The following is a 19,651-nucleotide window of genomic DNA, read 5'->3' as shown; positions in this document are numbered from 1 at the left end:
TGAAAGCAAGATCATTACAGAGAGAGTTAAATAGAGAGAAACTCCCAGAGGAGCACATAACAGATGTGGATGGTATATTACACCATTGTTATCAGGCAAAACTATTCTCTTTGCTTGTAAATTAAGTTAATGTGTTAGTATTAATACTTAGGGATTTGAAAAATAAGCTGGATTTCAATTACCATCACTTTTCTACACGTGGTGAGGATCATGTCCCTTGTGCCAGGATGCATCCTGCAGAGTATTAGCTACTTAGAAGTGATTGCTCTGGATTTTTACCTCTGCTGTTTGCAGGACAACAGGGCAAGAGCATGGAGGGAAGGGAAGGGAAGGGAAGGGAAGGGAAGGGAAGGGAAGGGAAGGGAAGGGAAGGGAAGGGAAGGGAAGGGAAGGGAAGGGAAGGGAAGGGAAGGGAAGGGAAGGGAAGGGAAGGGAAGGGAAGGGAAGGGAAGGGAAGGGAAGGGAAGGGAAGGGAAGGGAAGGGAAGGGAAGGGAAGGGAAGGGAAGGGAAGGGAAGGGAAGGGAAGGGAAGGGAAGGGAAGGGAAGGGAAGGGAAGGGAAGGGAAGGGACAACAAAAATTCTGAATTCTGGCTGGCCCCTCACTGAGACCCCACATAGGCTCCCAACACTGCCCATCCACCAACCCAACAGGGCTAAAGAAAAGCAGAATTAGGGCAGGCCTTAGAGCAGTCCATTCCAAATATCCCAGGGACTGATCTGAACAGACAGTGCAGAGCTAAGGGCTGTGCCGTGTGCCCGAGTAAGGAGAAGCAGCACCCAAGGGCCCCAAGTCTGACCCAGTCAAGAGAGAGGGAATAAAACATTTCCTCACCTCCCCCGCTGCAGCCTCACAGCTCATTTGCATTCTCCAGTTTGACCCCACCATGGGCCTTGCCAGGGGAATCTCTTTGCATTTGAGCAAAGACCCTGAGCCTTTATCTCCATCTCTGCCTGCACAGCTTCAGAGAACCTCCCTGTGCCAGATCCAAGAGATACGAGCCAGTGCAGAAGGTTCCTTAGCAGTACAAGGAGCCCTCCTCCCACCTCTGGAGCAAGAAACAGGAAACTTGCATAATTAGTCAATTTAGACCCTGTAATGAGCATTGTTTTATGTTCTGACATTAAAGAATGTAGGAATCATTTAAAACCTGGAAGGCAAATTCACTGTTGGTGCAAACAGCTGACTCCAGTGACATTCAGCTTGTTTATGCAAGCAGCGAATTTGGCCTGCGTGTACTTTTTGCTCAATGCTTCTGTCAGACAATGCAGAACAAACAATATTTGGCTTCATCTCACTCTGGGCAGATCAACTATTTGCACCCAGGACTTTTTTCTTTGCCTGCCAGTTTGAATTTTCCCCCAGCCCAGGCTTTGATGTACCTTTATAACAGCTGCAAAACACATTTCATGCCAAGGAGCAATTTGCAGGCACAGCACTAGACATTTCAGAGCATTGCTAGTTATTCATACAGTATTTTTTTGGCAGCTTTTCGAAATATAATACCATAGAACTGTCGTCTCTCACAGTAACAAGTATTTTCATGCATTAGTCTTTTCTGTGAAAATAATTTATACTTTTTTACCACAACAGAGAACTCATCCTAGCAACATAGAAATTTTAAATCCAATAGTTTATTTTAGTATTTTAGTATTTTAGTAGTGCTAATTCTAAAGCAGTCTTAACAAAGGCTATGTTGACATATGTGTACAAAATATCTCAGGTAACAGAAAGGAGGGAAAAAAGAGGCAACCCCATAAAAAAGCACCTTGCATCCCCACTGCATGCTTTAGCTGACCTACCTTTCCCCAGGGGAAGAATGCAGTGCCTGGTAAATCACATACATGCTGTGAAAGCAAAGGCTCATTTCTCTGTTCCTGCTTTTTCTGTACAAAATGTACATAGAAATACTCTTAATTTGGATAATAGCTCCCCATAAGAAAAGATTTCTGTTAAGCAGACGTAAGTCTTATGTACCTCATTTACTTGAAACTCCTAAAACTAGGCTAGGAAGGCCTTGCACTCCATCTGAATTTATCAGTGATTACATAGCAAAGACATGGTAAATAATATTTGTTAAAAATAAAACCCAAATGTATCTTGTCCTCACAGTTTACTATCAGCAAAAAATAAAGCTGCTCGTATTAGCTTTGCTCAATGAAAAGAGTTTCCATCACAGGCTAGATTCTAGAATATGAGAGGGTGACTTTTTCTTAGTTTAGTTGCCTTTTAAGACCCAAATGTATCTCTTACAAAGTTTTCCAAGGACAGTTTCATCACAGAATTTAAATTCCATTGATATTCAACTGCTAGTAATCCACTCCTACAGGCCAACAGCCCCAGGGCACCATTTCTAGCCTTCTATCTTTCTCAGTTCAGCAGGCACATCACTGTTTTCTTACTTTGTGTTTCACATCACAGGCAGACTGAGCCATCACCCTGAGCTACATTTTCAATGTAGAAATCAGACATTCAAATCTCATACTCTGGAAGACATCCATCCCTGCTCACCAAAGCTCCCCGTCTCATTCACCTTGTCAAGAAGTCATCCCATCAGACTTAAAGGCATCCTGATATTCTGGCTGTTAGGACAGTACTAATTCATCCCCAGGATGTGGGCTGAGGGCATTGCAGGGAGAAGCTCCAGAGAAGAGCCACCTGCAGCGAGTTCCAGCTCACCAGCACAGGTCCCCCTGTCCTGGAAGGCAGGCCAGCCCTGCTTCTGCAGAGGGAGAGTCTTTCTCCCACCTGCCCCAGGCCCAGAAGCTCTTGGTGACAGAGAGAAAAGGACAACCCGTGCCAATTCACCGCTCTGCTCCGGCCCCCTCACGCCCCCTCCCCGGCTGCCAGGCAATTTGATGTTCAGCTGGCAGAAGCATCTTGTTCTCTCACGGAAAGTAAACTAATTGCCTTCATTATTACTGCTGTTTCTCATCCCTCTTCTGCTTTGTGCCACTTGCCTCTTTTGATCATTCTTCTTAAATATACACAGACTTCAATCCATTTAGATTTATCAGTGTTGTATTCTGCAGGTTATTACTCTCTCAGAAAGCAAGTTTTCTCATAATGTGATAGCATTTGGATAAGTAAGGAGTCAGTGTCTCCCTTTGCACCTTATTTACTTTTCTCCTCCCTCCACATGTTGGTTAATAAAAAAATATGGATGGAAAGTATAAAAAAATCTTATGAGATAAGAGCTCCTGCACAAATATACAGAGAAGTTAAACATCATCACCTAGGAAATCAATAGCAAAGTCAGAAGAAGATCCAATCTCTTGATCCAAATCCAACAGTCTCAGAAAAGTACTTTATGTCTAACATCACATTGGTTTCATTTATGACATAGTTCTCATTGCTGTTGTTTGAAATACTTTCAACAGGGAAAGAAAAAATAAGTGATGAGCTCTCCTTTATTTTCCTGGTTTCATTTTAAATTAAAAAGAACCTCGCATCATCCCTAAATCCTATATTTCAAAATTTAAGTTTGCCTAAAGAAGAAAAGATTGAGCGAACAGCAGAAATTGTGGATTTTTTTTTTTTTTTTGTTTAAAAAGAGATTTTTCTTTAAAAAGGAAGGAAAATATCTACAGGTATTTCTCAACTGTAACTTGTTAGACATAGATACAAAATACAAGTATTTTAGTCCAATTTAGTTGGCAGAATATCAAGTACATAAGAAAATAAGTACATAAGAAAAATATTCAAACCCTAAAGACTGATTTTATAATATTTAAAACTTTACTTAAAAGCATTTTTGGCTGTTTGGTAGGTGAAGGAGATACACATATCCAAAATGATCAGAGCACATAGTGCAGCAACCAGGTTACTTTCAATTTGTCATTTAAGGGACCCAGACAGCAAAATACACAGCCAGCAAGGCAGCTGGATGCACAATTTATTTCCAGTCCCTTTTCTCATAATAAAGAAACTACTTTTCTGTCATAGCAGCAGCATTCATTATACCCAAAGCAGTGAGACAATGAAAACATCATCACGCTGTAATTGGCCTGAGGGATGCTGGCATGTCACTCCTTTCAGGCAGAGGAACATTGAGGCTCATTCCTCCAGTGATCCCCAGCCAGAGCAGCTCTGCAGCTGAGCTCCTGCCCCTTTGTCACAGCTACTGCGCTGTCCCACCAGGGCTAGATGTCCTAAAATGGAGCAAGCAAACTCAAAACTAACAATCAGTCATCCCTACAGGATTCCACTCTGGCTTGTCACAAATTGTGGGGTTTACAAGCAATTACAATTAAATCATTTTGTGATGAAACTGTTATTAAGAGACATGACAGAAACAAAAACAGCAGCATAATTCAATTTGTTTTCTCACAAAAGATACATCATTGATCAGCATTTTTCCAATCAAGGCTTTCTGCTCCTGTGTCTTGTAAAAGACAGAGGACATTTCTCTAACCTCATTAAGTTCTCAACAAAGACCAGAAGGAATACTGCCTTCAGTTTTCAAAAGATGACATATGGTGTGTTCCACAGGATTGTCAGAACTAATCTCTGAAATCTTCACCTTAAATTGGCTGACAACTGTGCTAAGCTAAAGTTATTTTTGTGTTAACCCTTAGGAATACAGATTGCCAGCAAATAGTAAAACTAGTCACCTTTGCAATTCCTTTTTGCTGTGTATCTGAAAGGCTCAAGGCATTATACGTGTGCCAGCCTTCAAAACATCCAGTAGGAGGGATACTAAAGCCACTTTAAGGTAGAGGTATTGAGTAACAAATAAAATAAATAGATGGCAAGAGAAGTTTGCAACTCAAGGACAGATAATTTCTCAGTGCTAGCTCACAGCTGCAGACAGTCTTGTCTGCAAGAGAAGTTATTAAGAGAAGTTATTTCCTAAATGTTTTCCAGATCCACTACAATATCAGCACTAGCCACTTTAAAAACTTCTGAAGTCTAACATTTTTACATTCACAGAAAAACACACAGAAGGTGCTCACTCCAGTTTTGTTGACATTATGAAAGCTTTTCAGGTCAGGACTCAGAAAAACACTGATTCCAACACTTCCATTGATGGAAATCAAGAATTTGATGAAACCTGGGAGACCTCTGCCCAAACAGAGAATTAAATTGCTATTGTCCTGAGCAAGTACCTAAAGTGAGCTGCTCAAAAATAGTAACTCCCTCCACCACACACACACATCCCTCCCCTACAAATCTATAAAACATCATTCACAGATCCCATGGAGACAGCTGATTAAGCACTAACACAGTCAGCTATTACAGCCAGCAATCATGTAGGACAGGACTTTATTAAAAGAAAAGTTTTTTCCATAAAGTACAGAGTCACCAGGTACAACTTCTCCTTCCATCATTTCAGATGGTCTCTTCTAGATTTGCTGAAGTCTGTTTCTTGCATTACTCTGTACAGCATGTGAGGCTATCTAAAAAGATCAATAAAATCAGTGAACATTAGCAAAATCTGTTTTAACAACACATCCAGACTAATTTTTCTCAGAAACTAGACAATATAGGCATTCCTTATCTTGAAAGTAGAGAAAAGGAAAGCTCACATCTCTAGAAATCATTTTCCTTTGCTGATTTCTTGATCAGACACATGATCTTGCCTCAATTCCATCTAGAGGAGTTGCCTTAACCCTTCCTAGATTTCCTTCCACTGAGGCATATTGCAACATGCGACTGCTCCAAGGAGAGGGATTTTTCTCATAAAACATTTGACTAGAAGAAAAGCCTTTTTGGAAGCAAGGAATATCTATTGTCCCCAAGACATTTTTGTGTTAGGTTCCTACATATTTTTATCTCTAAACCACGCTCCTCACAGCTTCTTCCTAGCTGTATTTCCATAAACAGCTACAAGCCATACTTATTTTTGATCTGCCTGTTCATTGTGCTTGACTGTAGTGTTAGAAATCACAGCCCATCTGGGTATGTCTTTTCTCTTAATCTGACTACTGTTTACAAGAATTTGCCTCTGCATATTCCCCAAGCTGTGAATGTGGTTATTCAATCATGATACATAAAGATCATTTCAGAGATAATCTCAGATTCAACAAAAATTATAGCCAAAAAGATAGGCCTTCCTTTCATGAGCAACAAGGAAAAAAAAATCTTCAGCTGGTTTTGTTCAGGCAGCAACATCAACTTACACACAGTCTTTGGGAGACATCACTTGGATTCTTGTGAAGAGAGAGTTATCAGAGCCAGAGACTCTCTGGCATGCACCAAACATTAAGCTTGCAAGCTCCTCTAGGCAGAGAGAAAGAAACAAAGAAAGTATTCAAGTCCCTTTTATGTCACATACACATAATACACAAGTGAAGGAGCAAAAATAACACCAGTATAAACTCTTCATCTAGCAGCTCATCACCTCCATGGGAACTGCTATAGCAGAGATTTCAGGTCAGCTTCATATTGATCAGATGAAAATCAGTTAACCATTTTCTCCTCACAAAGATCCTTTTCATGAAACTGCAAGCATCTTAGTGATATAGAGTTTCTTGCTTGATCACAGAAGAGAAGCTTTAACTTCAACAGTCCTGAAAATTAGGCCACCAACTGCATTGTGCTGCAGAGTATTTTCAAAACTCACTGCATTCAAAAGAATTATGAATGCCTATCTATTGGTCAAAATTTTACCTGTTGATTTTATGAGGGGCTTTTTTTTGCAGCTGTACAGTCATGATAGCATAGGTATGCCTAGATTTTTGCAAACTTTATTTCAATTATTCCCTAAAAATTAATGATGATCTTTTGCAGTAGGCCAGTATAAGTTCAGAATCTGTAGAATCTCTTACAGAGCCCTGGGAAGCAGTCTCAAAAGAAATACAGACATTACTGCAATTCACATTATAGAACACATGAAGTGTTATACCTGAGAATACCATAAGATTGTCAGATCAGTCACAGCTTTCCTATAATTAATAGCATTGCACTGACAAGCATATACATGTACATATATATTGAAATTTTTATATGCATAATACAGCTTTATCTTGCATAATATTCATTGCATATAAATTAATGCGTAATGTAAATAATTCCCTCCTGCAATGCTAATGATGGTGGTTTCCAGTTAGACCTCATATACAGTAAAAGCTGATGCCTTTGCCAAACCATGTATCAGAACATGCAACATTCTCTGTGAAGCATTGGCAGCCAGCAGGCCCTAGGTTTGCAAACATCTAGAAATCCAAGCCTGTTTTACACTAGTTTCATTGGCAAAAATGTTTTGCTTTTACACTGAAATCTTGGCCTTTCCAGGGCATCAACACTTTCTGCTCTGCATTGCCATCTCCAAATAGAGGCAGGAATAGTCCTTTCTGTAGTAGGTTTACAGGAAGGCATTCAGTGCATTTTTAAGTGAAATACAAACGTATTTTCCAAGAAAAGCAGTGAAATTCCAGGGTCAGGGGAAATGGTTACTGCTGGCCTTCAGCAAGATGATGGCTGTTGTGTGAAGATACGTGGCTGGCCAGGATCTAAGTGCCTCAAGATGTGTTTGTGAGAGCCTCCAAAAACTGTGAAGAGTGTTAAGATACGGTTCCAACAGCACCTGCAGGTCCTGGCTCACACCACCTTTCCTCCTGGTTTCAGTGCTCAGATAGGTTTCTCTGTGCCAGATTTGTGGCCACACTCTGGTGGGCTCAGACTCCCCAGGTGTGCCCAGCCCTGTCTCTTCTGGTGGGGAAGCAGCTCTGGAGAACAACAGCGCACTCCTGTATGAACACACAACTGCCCTAAACGCAGAGAGCCCAGCACCAGGGCACACCCTCGCTCCCCCCTCACCACATTTCTACTCTTCAGTGTTTTATCCCAATGTTCATCTTCATGACCATAGCAGAATTAAAATTCTCCTAGCTGGCTGCAGAAGAGCAGGACCTGACACACATTTGCTGCCTTCTCTTGACTTTTGATTCAGCAAAACTTTAATAAACCCTATCATTTAAATAATCGTATTAACATGAGCAGTTGCCACCACTGTGTTGCTTCCTCTCCTTGTACCTTCATCAGGTCTTTTTAACACATAGGATGTCTGAGAGAAGGACTAATTATTGCTTTGTATTTGCACTCCAACATGATTGAGCCCTACTTACAAGCCTTTAAAATAATAATTGCATGCTTTTATAAATTGCCACACAGACAATTCAAGCACAACTATTTTTTCCTCAGCGCATGTAAAAAAATTTCTCACTTTACAGTCATTTGGAAAATAAGATACAGCACTGAGGACAATACTAATTGGCAATTTTAAAAAGATAGAGATAGATATACATTTAAATCCCTGTCTAAAAACTTCAAGACCTAGGATGAACTTTTCATACCTAAGCCTGTTCCTACCTCAACCAACTCTCTAACAATTAAATAAAGCTCATGGAGGCATCCTTGAAATCTGACTTTAAATAATAAACATTGCATGGGATTTCTTTTCCACTATTTGGGGTTTAATTAGCTTAATGTTTGAAAGATATAAGATCATTTAGTCTAAACAAGACACATCAGATCTGGCTTCAAGTACCATAGACACAACCAATTCCACAATGTTTTTGCAGGGAAGCAGATTTTTGCCTGTAAAACAAGTTAAAGTGTTAGTAGCTCCAGGTTCACCCAATACATCATATAAATGATGGCACACATTAATGTGACATGAGCTTTCCAATGAGTTCATGAGAGAAACATTTCCATGATCATGCATCAGAGTGTCAAATTCCTTTCTAGTTGTAGCAATAACATTCATTGTTCTCGCTGTCAGATTATGAAGAGTTGTGCCTGGTTAGTTTGAGTTTCTCATAAGCAAAGAACCTGATAGAAATGGATATTTTGATCTATGTAAATATTAAACTAAAGAAAATGATGATGAGACAGTTAAGGTGATACAGGTTATTACATTAACCTGCCTCAGCTACTCATGAGGAATGAAAGCTGAGCCATGAAACTCAGCTGTAATTGTGTAATGTTGGATGAAAACCAACAATTTAGAACTGATCACATAACTCACAGTTAGTGTGCAGTATTAATGCATAATACCTATATGAGACAAAAAAGGAAAAAAAAACATTTTTTGATCTAGCAATATTTTAGAGACATGGAATTTAAATCAGAATTTAGCATCTTAAAAACGCCAACTCAGAATGTGAATGGATTAACTTGTTATTGTGCTTAATACCCCAGCATTTTCAGGGAACAGGAGAATGTTTGCCTAATTTCCTGGGATCTTATTAAACATTAAAATTGCATGGGAAAGCATGGTCATGCCCATTTGTACACATTAATAACATCATCACGCAAAGATCTTGCACACACCACATACTCCTCTGCCAGCCTAATTTCCAGTTTATGAAACTTTTCATGGAATTTGGCTGACTCTGGGAATAAGTCCACAGTGAGTAGCACAAAGGTAGGCAAGAGGCAGCACAGGGAGCTGCACCGTGGGCCAGCCCTGCATCCCTGGCTCTGTGTGCCCGCGTGTGTTTGTGTGCCCCCAACAGCACTCACGGGCAGGGGAAGCTACAAACCTGAATTTCAGCTGAAGGGAAGCACCAAGGTGCCTGCAGCACATGGCTCATTCAGCATCAGTGCCCCAGGCCAGCAATGCTGGGGAGCATTGCTACAGGCAGGTTTAATGCCATCTTTAATATGCTTTGCATAAGCTGTTGGTTTTTTTAATTGGCTATATTGAGTGAATTTTTTTTTTTAAATTAACAATAATGAAGCACAGTCTCCAGAACCCCAAAGAGTTTTTCCAAATAAAAAGTAGCTCTAATGACAGTCTCTGAGCTTTTTTAACACAGTGAAATAAGGCAACTCCAGTGTCATTTGAAAGTGACACTGGCTGCAGAATACTGCTCCGTCTATCCCTCAGAAAGAATCTATGGAAAACCTTCAGGAAAATTTGTTCCCCATTCAGAGTCACATGACTAAACACCACCTAAATTAAGTCAAAACCAAAAGTTATTGATTCTCTCTGATTTTCAACAAGCAAATTTTGAAGTGTCACATGGCTAAAGAGACTACTCAGGATTCTGGTTGGGTACAGCACAGGAGTTGATTCCGTTTCTTCCCACAAGTACTTTAAAAATATAGGATTTTCAATTTAGACAATATAGCTTAATTTCACAAAAATGTATGTCCAATAATAAGCAAAAGGAAAAAAATCCAAAAGACCACATCAACAAATTTTAGGAAGATTTCAATGTGTAGATCAGAAAATAGATTTTTTTTGCTCCCTTCCTGTACCCACCACAGTATTAATACTCTTTACACAATGTGACAGGGCAGTACTTTAATGAGTAGGATAAAATTGCTTTAAAATATTTTTCAATACTGAATAGGTATGACTAGGATACAAACTCACCACAAGTGGTGGTATCCAAAAACTCCACAGGAGAAGGGAATCTTCACAGATGATTGCTTTTGTCAGAGGATAAAGAATATGTTAGACTCCTTTCCTACCCACATATTCTGCTCTCCCTATTATTCTTTGTTTGGTTATCATAACTGGTAAAAACAAAGAACTTCAGTCTAAGCAGCATTCCCAGTTATAGAAATAACATTGCACATATTGGGATTAAGGCAGTGAACACAAAGGCTTGTAGTCCCCAAAATTTTCAAAGATTTAACCTAGAAATCATGAGAAAGGGTGTGAGCAGATTGTCACATAGAGAGATATGCACACAAGAGAGTGAAGGTGATGCCTGTAACTCCACATGACTTTCAGAATTAAAAGGATTTGACCCTTGAAAGAAAGAAAAAAAATCTGGGGTAAAAAAAAAAAAAAAAAAAGTGTGACAATGAAAATCCAATACCAAGCTACAACCACAGAGGCTACTCTTGATAACTGTTATATTCTCTTCTCTGCACATATGACCTGTGGAGTCTCTCCAGAGACACTGAGGGGGTGTGAGCTCTTCCCCAGACTGAGCAGAGACCCCTGCTCTGTGTGACTGCCACGTGTGCTGCTTCAGGAGCCTCCTTTGGAACACACAGAGCCAGAGAAAGCAGAGGTGGCTGTGCCGGGCGAGCTGCTTTGGGGGCTCACACCAGGCTGCTTCCCATCTCCCCTCCCTGAAGGTAAAACCTTCCCCATTCCAGCAATCTTCACACAGGGAAGAATGTAAAAGGAGAAAATCCCTGAAGCCTACAAAAGAAAATTAACAAAATAGCAAACCTATATCTGCAGTAAAGCAGGGAGATCCTCATTGCCAGAAAGGGAGCAGCCTGAGACAAGTTCAGCCATTTTCAACACTGGGAAGGACGGGGTTTTTTACTGTCTAAAATCCTTCCATTACAAGTACTATGAATAAATGTTGTAGTTTAAGAATCTGTTCAGATTAAGTGCATGGAAATTATTTTTCTAATCAGATTCTGAAATGTTTGGGCTATTTTTTCCACATTGGTTCAAGAACTAATAGGGGCCTCTTCAAGTAGAACTTCAGGTATTCATATGTATTACTCAGCAGACATTAGAAAAGCAAAAAAACTACTAAAACACAAGCAAATTTTTATTGAGCCCTAAAAAACCTATTTCAGCATGAGATGGAGAGAGTTTTAGCATTTTGAACAAACTTTAAAATCCCATTCTTGTGCTGTTTGCAGAAAAAAAACCCGCAAACTATTCCCTGCAGCCAGAGAGTCTGCTCTGATAAGAGTTTTATGAGACTAAGCATAATTTTAAATTGAATAGTTTTTTTCTCCATACAATTTGCCATTTCTCCCTGTTCTCTATCCCATAATTTTATTTTTTAGAAGTAGTTTTCCTTTGAATTGGATTTTAAATACACATCATTACAATTCTGGTAAGTAAGACTGCAAACACAAATGTTCCTCTCAGTCAGGAAAAATGTCTTGTGACAAGTAAAATTTTAAAGCTGCTTAGTTTTCAGGTAGCATCTTTGCTTAGGTTTAAAAAAAATACCAAAAAAGTCCCCACCACTAAACAAAAATTCCATAACTCCTGAAAATCTAGCCTATAAATGGATCCATTTTGTTCAAGGATCTCCAATCCACTGTTGACACAATAATCCTTCATCATCCTTCACTTTCCAACATGTGCCACCTATCCAATCTCAACTTTGCCATTTCTAATCATTAAAAATGTTTTAGTATTAATCATTCCCTGGCAATAGATGAATGACACATCTGCATGGATTTTGAAGAAGAAGGTTGAATCTTTATTAGCTCCAAGATTATTTCTCCTCTTCCATAATCCTGTCACCTTACTGTGCCTAGGCTGACTTAGATGACCTCTTTCAACAGGTAAGGAATCAGAGCTAGCACTACCAAACAAATCCCTTGGCATCTCTCCCTCTTATGAGGAAAAGAATAAATCAGCTGTCCCCTAAGACTCTTGTTCACTATTTGCCCCTGGAAGCTCATTTTCTCAGCATACCTTCCTTATAAAAGTTGTACATTGATAAGGTATATGCCTGTAACCTAACAAACCCTATCTGCACTTCCCTTTGAAACAAAACTGTTCCTTAAAATACATGTAATCACATAAGCTGTTCCCTTTTCTTCCAGATAGTGAAAAACACTTCAGGCCAAAAATACAGAAGCCAATCAGGCATTAGGGTCTGGGCAATCTCTTCGCTGTTTAGGAGAAGGACAGGCAATGCCAGCAGCACAACTATCTCAGGAGTGCTCAAATGCAGAAAAGACTTGTCAGATTGCCAGTGGCTGCAGGAAAAAAACCAGAACCCCACCTTCTTCAAAATGTAAGGAGAGTTATGGCTGATAAACAGCACATTTTAAGGGCAAGGATATAGGGCATCTTCAGGTAGGGACATATTTTAGGTACTGCAAAGGTGATGAAATATTACGACTAATACCGAAACAATGTTCCAGCATGCATCAAACTCCATTGAAACACCTTTTAATTGCAAAACATTTATCTTTATTCTGATCAACCCCTATTAATGCAGGGAGTGGTCAGCACTTCCTTTTCAGCATTTACTGTGTTGCATTATTCCTTTTCAATAACAGGATTAGGGATGCAGCATAGACTGTACATGTTCAGATAATATTTTGAAAACTACTCAACTTCAAATTAATTTTTTTGCCTGTGAGGGCTTTTTGTAGGTTGAAAATCATCAGACCTATAAATCATCATATTGCTTTGTTATGCAATCACAGATTTCTCACACCTCTCTTTTCTCTGCAGGTCACACACATACAGTGTTACAACCATTCCCTAAAATGGCTTGCACTTCTGCTAAAATGTGTTTTCCACAGAGAAAAGCTCCAAATTGAGAATAATAAAAAAACCTTCTGAAAGCTGACTTCTGTCTTTTGATTAAAAGGCAAAATACTTGAGCAAATATTTACTACTAGGTTGTCTCCAGGTTTTCTCAGTGAAGCCACAGCAGCCCCACCAGGCAGCCAGCTTATCTGGTGGCAACACCCCTGCACAGGTTTTTCCCTGATGGGCTCTGCAGCAGCACAGCAGCTCACAGCACATTGGTTTCAAGAGGACAGGCAAATCTTTTCCATCACTGTTTGAGTAGTAAAAGACTGAAATGATATTGCTGGGGGAAAATGAGGGGCACATTGATATACAGGTCAAAGCGCACAAACTGACATCTCAGAGAGAAGCTAAGACACTTTTAGCTAATGCCATGTTAATAAGGGTGGAATAGACACCAATACTGTTTGCAGCTCACATAAATAAAATTGTGCATAGTACTTGGTAAAGTGGTGGGTTTTGAGGTTTCACTTGTGCTTTCACCGGGAGAAAATGCAAAGTCAAAAACCTTTTGTATGAGAGCTTCATAAAACACAGTCAAAAACCCTTTGTACAATAGCTTCATAAAACACTGTAAAAATCCTTTTGTAAGATAGCTTCATTAACATTAAAAACATGTAAGAGTATGACATTCCTCTTGTACAGGGAACAGCTACAAAGGTAGTAACCCTCACCTCCTGAACATCAGTTTATGTTACTTGATAGCAAACCCCTGTGGAAAGCACATTAAACAATATTAGCATAGAGCTTCCTGCTTCACAGAGAACAGAATCTCCTCACGGTGACTAGAGCAAGTAGAAGAAAAATGATGTCACAAAAGGTGACCTCTGAACAGTTTTATAGAGAGGTGATAATATGAACCTATTCTCTCAAAATAGAACAGCACAAGAATTGCAGTTACTATCTAAGGAGAATTAGTTCAATTCTCCTATAGCAAGGTGAAAGTATTTTGTTTAAATTTAAGAAACTAAAAATTAAGAAATATTATTAGATTGGAAAAATCCAGTTTTTTATGACCTTTCCCATTGACAACAAGGTATGAGTAATCTGTAGAAACACCAGTCTTGTCAAATCAAGCAGCGCAGAGCAGCATTAATGCTGAGGACCTTCAAGACTCCCTAATGACAAATGGCTGCATTGCAGCAGCACTAGTTAGCATGCTGAGTGCCAAAATCCCTCGAGAGTCAAAATATTCCCCAAAATATAGATCACAAATTTTGGGAAGTTTTGAAAAGTAAACACAACGGATTTCCTACAAACAAATTGAGCAAATTGAAGACAGTCTTCAATTCTATTTGGAAATGGGGTTGATTTATTTTTTTAGAAGCAGTAAGAGAGCAAATTCATACAAGTTTTAGTCAATAAAATGCTGCTTTTATAGTCAATAGAAATGCTAAACTTATAAGCTTTGAGGATTTATACATAAATAAAGATGAAGCATGGAAATAGGCACAGCATTCTCTCATTCCTGTTTAAAAATATTTAGAAGCCTTTGAGCCAAGCTGAATGAGTTTTTTCATAAATTCAAGTATTGATATTTTCCTGAAACATCTACATTACAATTTTTAGTTATTTATACATACTTTTGCCTCTCACAGTTAAAAAAAAAAAAAGGCAAGAAATCCCTCATGGGGATGGTTCTCCTAATTTCCCCTTTACCAAAAAAGCTTCATTTAGGGGTGTTGGGAGCAAACAAAACTGATGCAAACTCCAGCATCTCCAGGCCAGGACTCTGTCCTGGTCCCTGGGGCCCAGCCCAGTGCATGGGAGCTCCTGTCTGTGCTCAGCCCGAGGGATGTGGCTGCTGCTTTTCCACTTGCAGCTTCAGCCACTGGCAAAGCTGCACAGACATCCAGGAGCTGACAGGGCTGGTCACACAGGCTGCCACAGACAAGGTGCTGCCTTCAACACCTCCCCAGAACACAAACCAGACAGCCCAGTGCTCTCCTCCCCTTCAGCTGGTACAGACAGGAGGTCACTGGTGAGAGCACACACACACACATTCGTGCATCCCCCAAGTGCCAGCAGAGCCCCTCTGCCCACACCCCTGCCCCTCCTGCCCCCTCAGGTCCCCTCCTGGGTGGCTGGAGCATGAGCACCCCCAGGCACAGCTGCTCTGGGCACACGCAGGCTCTGAGCCAGCCCCAGCCGTGGGCACTGAGCTCCCGTCACGCCGGTGGGGACGAGGCCGCCCTGCACAGCCGAGGGTGGCACACAGGCCCCAGCCGTGGGCACTGAGCTCCCGTCACACCGGTGGGGACGAGGCCGCCCTGCACAGCCGAGGGTGGCACACAGATGCCACTGGCCCCAGCGAGGGACATCACAGGCCAAAGGAGCCCACAGCCCCCCACGGCTCCAGCTGCTCCAAATCCATTCACACAGCGCCACAGCAGCTGGCACCTGGTCTCTGCAGCACCCCCACGCAGGGATTCTGCAGCAAATCTTTAAGGCAGGATCTGATCAGCAGATCAGACACACAGACTGTGATCAGTGTAGGGCTCAGTCAGTACTGACCAGCTTTGTTCACAAGTGAGCAACACCTTTTTAATATCCCTTTCTGTCCATATCCATGGTTTCCCTTTGACTCCCTTCCCACGCACATTTCCCTGTCACAGACATCTGTTGTGAAAAATCCTTTCTTTAGGATTTTTCCTTCTGGGAAGCTGAGGCCCCAGAAAAAGAATGTAATGGTTATCTGCTGCGGTGGAATGCAACAGGTGCACCTGTGATTGGCCCATGTTGGATGTGTACAGTTAAGGGCTTGATTGGCCCTTAACTGTACACATCCAACATGGGCCAAGCTCTCTCTGGGACGGAATCAGAGAGAGCTCCTTTGTTTATTGATTCCTTTTCTATTCTTAGCATAGCAAGCTTCTTAAACTTTCTCTCTATTCCTATTAGTATAGTAATAATGTAATATATAGCATAAAATAATAAATCCAGCCTTCTGATCATGGAGTCAAGATTCTCGCCTCTCTCTTCACCCTGCAACCCTTGCAAGCCTGGCAACATTTCCCCGCCAGTGTGGGCAGAACCAACAACCCTTTGCAACATCCTGGACCCTCAGGTTTACAACTTTAGCAGTTTTAAAGTGCCCATTTGTTAGCAAATCATTAATTCATTTTTCTTTGCTTCTTGTATTTGTTCCATTATGTTTGTCTGCCAGGTCTGTCACTGTGTTTCAGTTATTGCTTCCCTTTTCTCCTTTTTATCACATTTGACAAGGTCCTTGACCAGATAATCTTACAGAAAGAAGTGTTCCCATGTTCCCCACACAATCACTTTGACATACCTCTACATACACCCACACAGTCTCACAAACTGCTGACTAAAGTGAAATCAAGTGAAAAATACACTTCAGAAATATCCAGGGATAAATAGCCATGGGAGCCTTCCACCTTCTGTTCTTGCTGCTGGTGTGCTCAGGCAAGGACTGCATTCACACTCTTGTAAAGGACTTCTATTCCCTGCTTTTACAAAGCAGTGCCATTTCATTTCAATGAGTCCTCCAAGAAGGAAAGTTGTACTCAGCATGAGTAAAAGGTGCTTTCCACTCAAAACACGCAGCAGACAATACTGCAGCAAGCCAATAAGAGAAAAGAAAAAAAGTCGAGGTGGTCTACAAACCAAAGACAAGCATGTCTACAATCCTATTTTCTATGAGAAGGAGGAAAGAAAATTCACTTTCTCCAGCTTCAAGGAGAGGCTTGCAAGCCAATGCTGTAATTGCTTTACTCTCTTTTTAAACCACTAAAAATATAGAAAGCTTTTGGTAAAATGCAGCATAACTTGGAAAAAAAGGATACTTTTTCTCTCCTTCATATTTCATAAATGTAAATAAATAATATTTACATTTATGTGTCCAGCTAACACTCCCCACCTTGCAAAGAAGGGGAACATCAGTCTTGGGAGCAGCACTACAAAATAGTGTTTTAACTCCCACAACACCAGCCCTGCTACAAAATCCAGAACAAATGGTAAGCACTGAGAAGATTTTTTTCTAAATAGTTTTCATTTAGGAGTAGCAACAACATACTCACCATGGGTGGAGAGGGAGCCCAACCATGTGGATGATGAAAACACGTACTAAACAGAGGAGTAGCATCACTAAAGCTGGGGAGGGAAGAGCATGAACTTCCTTGGAATTCTCTACCCCCTCCACAGCTCCAGAAAGATTTCCTAGACTTGAAATGTCTGACTTTCTAATGAGTCTAATTGAAACCTCCCTCCTCCTGAAAGCTTTCACTGCCCCCTTTTTACCTTCTATAACCTAAAGTTCAGAAACAGTGCCAGAAGGACACAAGGAATTATGATTAAATATATTACACTGGCCAATAAAGAAATTATATCTAATGTTCCAAAAATCTTGGAATTAGAGGATGTAGGAGGGTGTTTATCTAGGTAACCATTAGAGGGGCTGAAGTGTTTACCTAGGTAACCATTAGAGGGGCTCAATCCTTCTGGGCTCTTACAGTGCACAGAGCAGTTTACACAAATGCATTCAGCCTGAGAGAACAGCTTCCTCACAAAAGTGTTCAAAGTGTCCCATCTCCCTGTTTAACATGCGTTTTGTGTTACAATTTAATCCCTTCATGTGCACGGAATTTGACATAGCCCTGCTGGAAAGCTCAGCTCTTCCCCCAGCCTCAGCCCCTCCCAGGAATCTCCAGGCACTCGGCAGCTCCTGCACATCCCCTCAAAGTCGATGCAAGCGTCAGCACTTCCCAGCAATTGCACTTTACAAAAAATCCTGCAGCTTCTAATTGAGCCAGGCGCTTCTTATATAGGAAAACACTATTATTTTTTCTCCTTAAAAAAAAAAAAAACACAGCTTATGAATTCTACCTGCTTACTGATACATTTGACACTATTGGAAAAATAAGGCAGCTGATTTAGGGAACAAGAATTATTCACACTAGGGAGATCTGTATCATTAACCATTTTTTGTTTCTTAATCTGTTCTTTGTGTGCTGCAGATAGAGCAATTCTGCCACCTAGAGTAAAATTTACGTCCAAGATAGAAAGATTTTGGTGAACATATACTGTCTGCTTGACTAATTTGAAATGGAAGAGATACGTTCTCTGGCAGATAATTAAATGCAAATATTATGGGTTTATTCATTTATTTTTTAAGGCATGCTACAAAATATTTAGTTGGCTGCTTGCTATCAAAATCAGCAGCATTGCCATAGAACCAGGTGAAATATATAATAAATACAGCTGAGATAATTTACATTTTTATTGGCCATTTCATTACACACTTCTCCAAATATTTCCAAGTCTTCACTTAGAAGTTATATGTTTCCCCATATAAATGGAAGAGAATTCCCTTAGCAAGGTTTTAAAATCCAGAATTAGTCTATTTGACCAAATCAGAAAATTAAGAAAATTATAATCCAACTGAACATAAAAATTGTTCCAGTTCATTCATATATATGTACACGTGTGTGTATATATATATGTTATATTTTTAAATATTTCTATTTTGGAGGCCAAAACCTGCTGCCAGTCGATACATTAAACACTGTCTGTTAGCTGGGAGGGGAAAAGTGAGGCAATAGCAAGACAAAGTAATTCCTTACATAGAGCTGATGATCTTTAATTTATATAAAAGCCAGGATTTTAACATCTCATTACTATGAACTAATGCCTCTACATCCAGTTGTCTTACTCACAAGAACAAAGAACTTATGTCTCCTCAGACAGGAATCTGTGGTTTTACAGATTCTGATAAATTTAAAGCAATAACTCATCCTTTTCTGGGGGCTGAAAGGACATATGCTGAGCTCTTCCATGAGCAGTCAAAGTACCAAATAACACATAATTTATACTCTAGTGACTCAAATACATTTGTCATCGATGTGGATGGAGATTTGCTTGCGACTGAAAAAAACTAAATATATTATTTTCTTCCTCTATTTTCTCTCTTTCAGTCAGGGAAGAACACCCTATAGAGGGTATGCAAGGTTAATCCCTTGGCTCACCGAGCATTGGCTGGAAAGGCAGGGACAAGAATTCCCTCCAGGTGCAAGCATTGGATGTAACCTTCAGATCACAAAGTCTTTAAAAATTTGTTTCCAGAAGCCAGGAGAGTTTGCCAGATAATGCCTCTGTCTTTTGTGAGATCTGTTCCTTAAACACCTGCTAGTCCCGAAGCTGAGATTGTGAGGTAAGTGAACCTTGGCATGACCCTTCCTGGCCATCCTCATGGGGTTGTTCTGGTGACAAAAAAAAGCACCAAAAATCAGTTGTTGCTGGAATTAAAAATAGCCTCTGCTTATTGGCAATAATGTGTTGCACCGAATGCACATAGCACACTTCATCTGAGGATCTAAGTGTTTTGCAAACATTAATTAAGCTCTGCACTGCTATTATGATTCACAGAATGCCATTATCACACCCAAGGGATGCAGGAAAGAAAGCCATTGAAGCAAAGTAT

The sequence above is a fragment of the Melospiza melodia genome, chromosome 5, assembly GCF_035770615.1.
Source record: "Melospiza melodia melodia isolate bMelMel2 chromosome 5, bMelMel2.pri, whole genome shotgun sequence".
In the NCBI taxonomy this organism is placed as follows: Eukaryota; Metazoa; Chordata; class Aves; order Passeriformes; family Passerellidae; genus Melospiza; species Melospiza melodia.
This window is presented reverse-complemented; position numbering follows the sequence as displayed.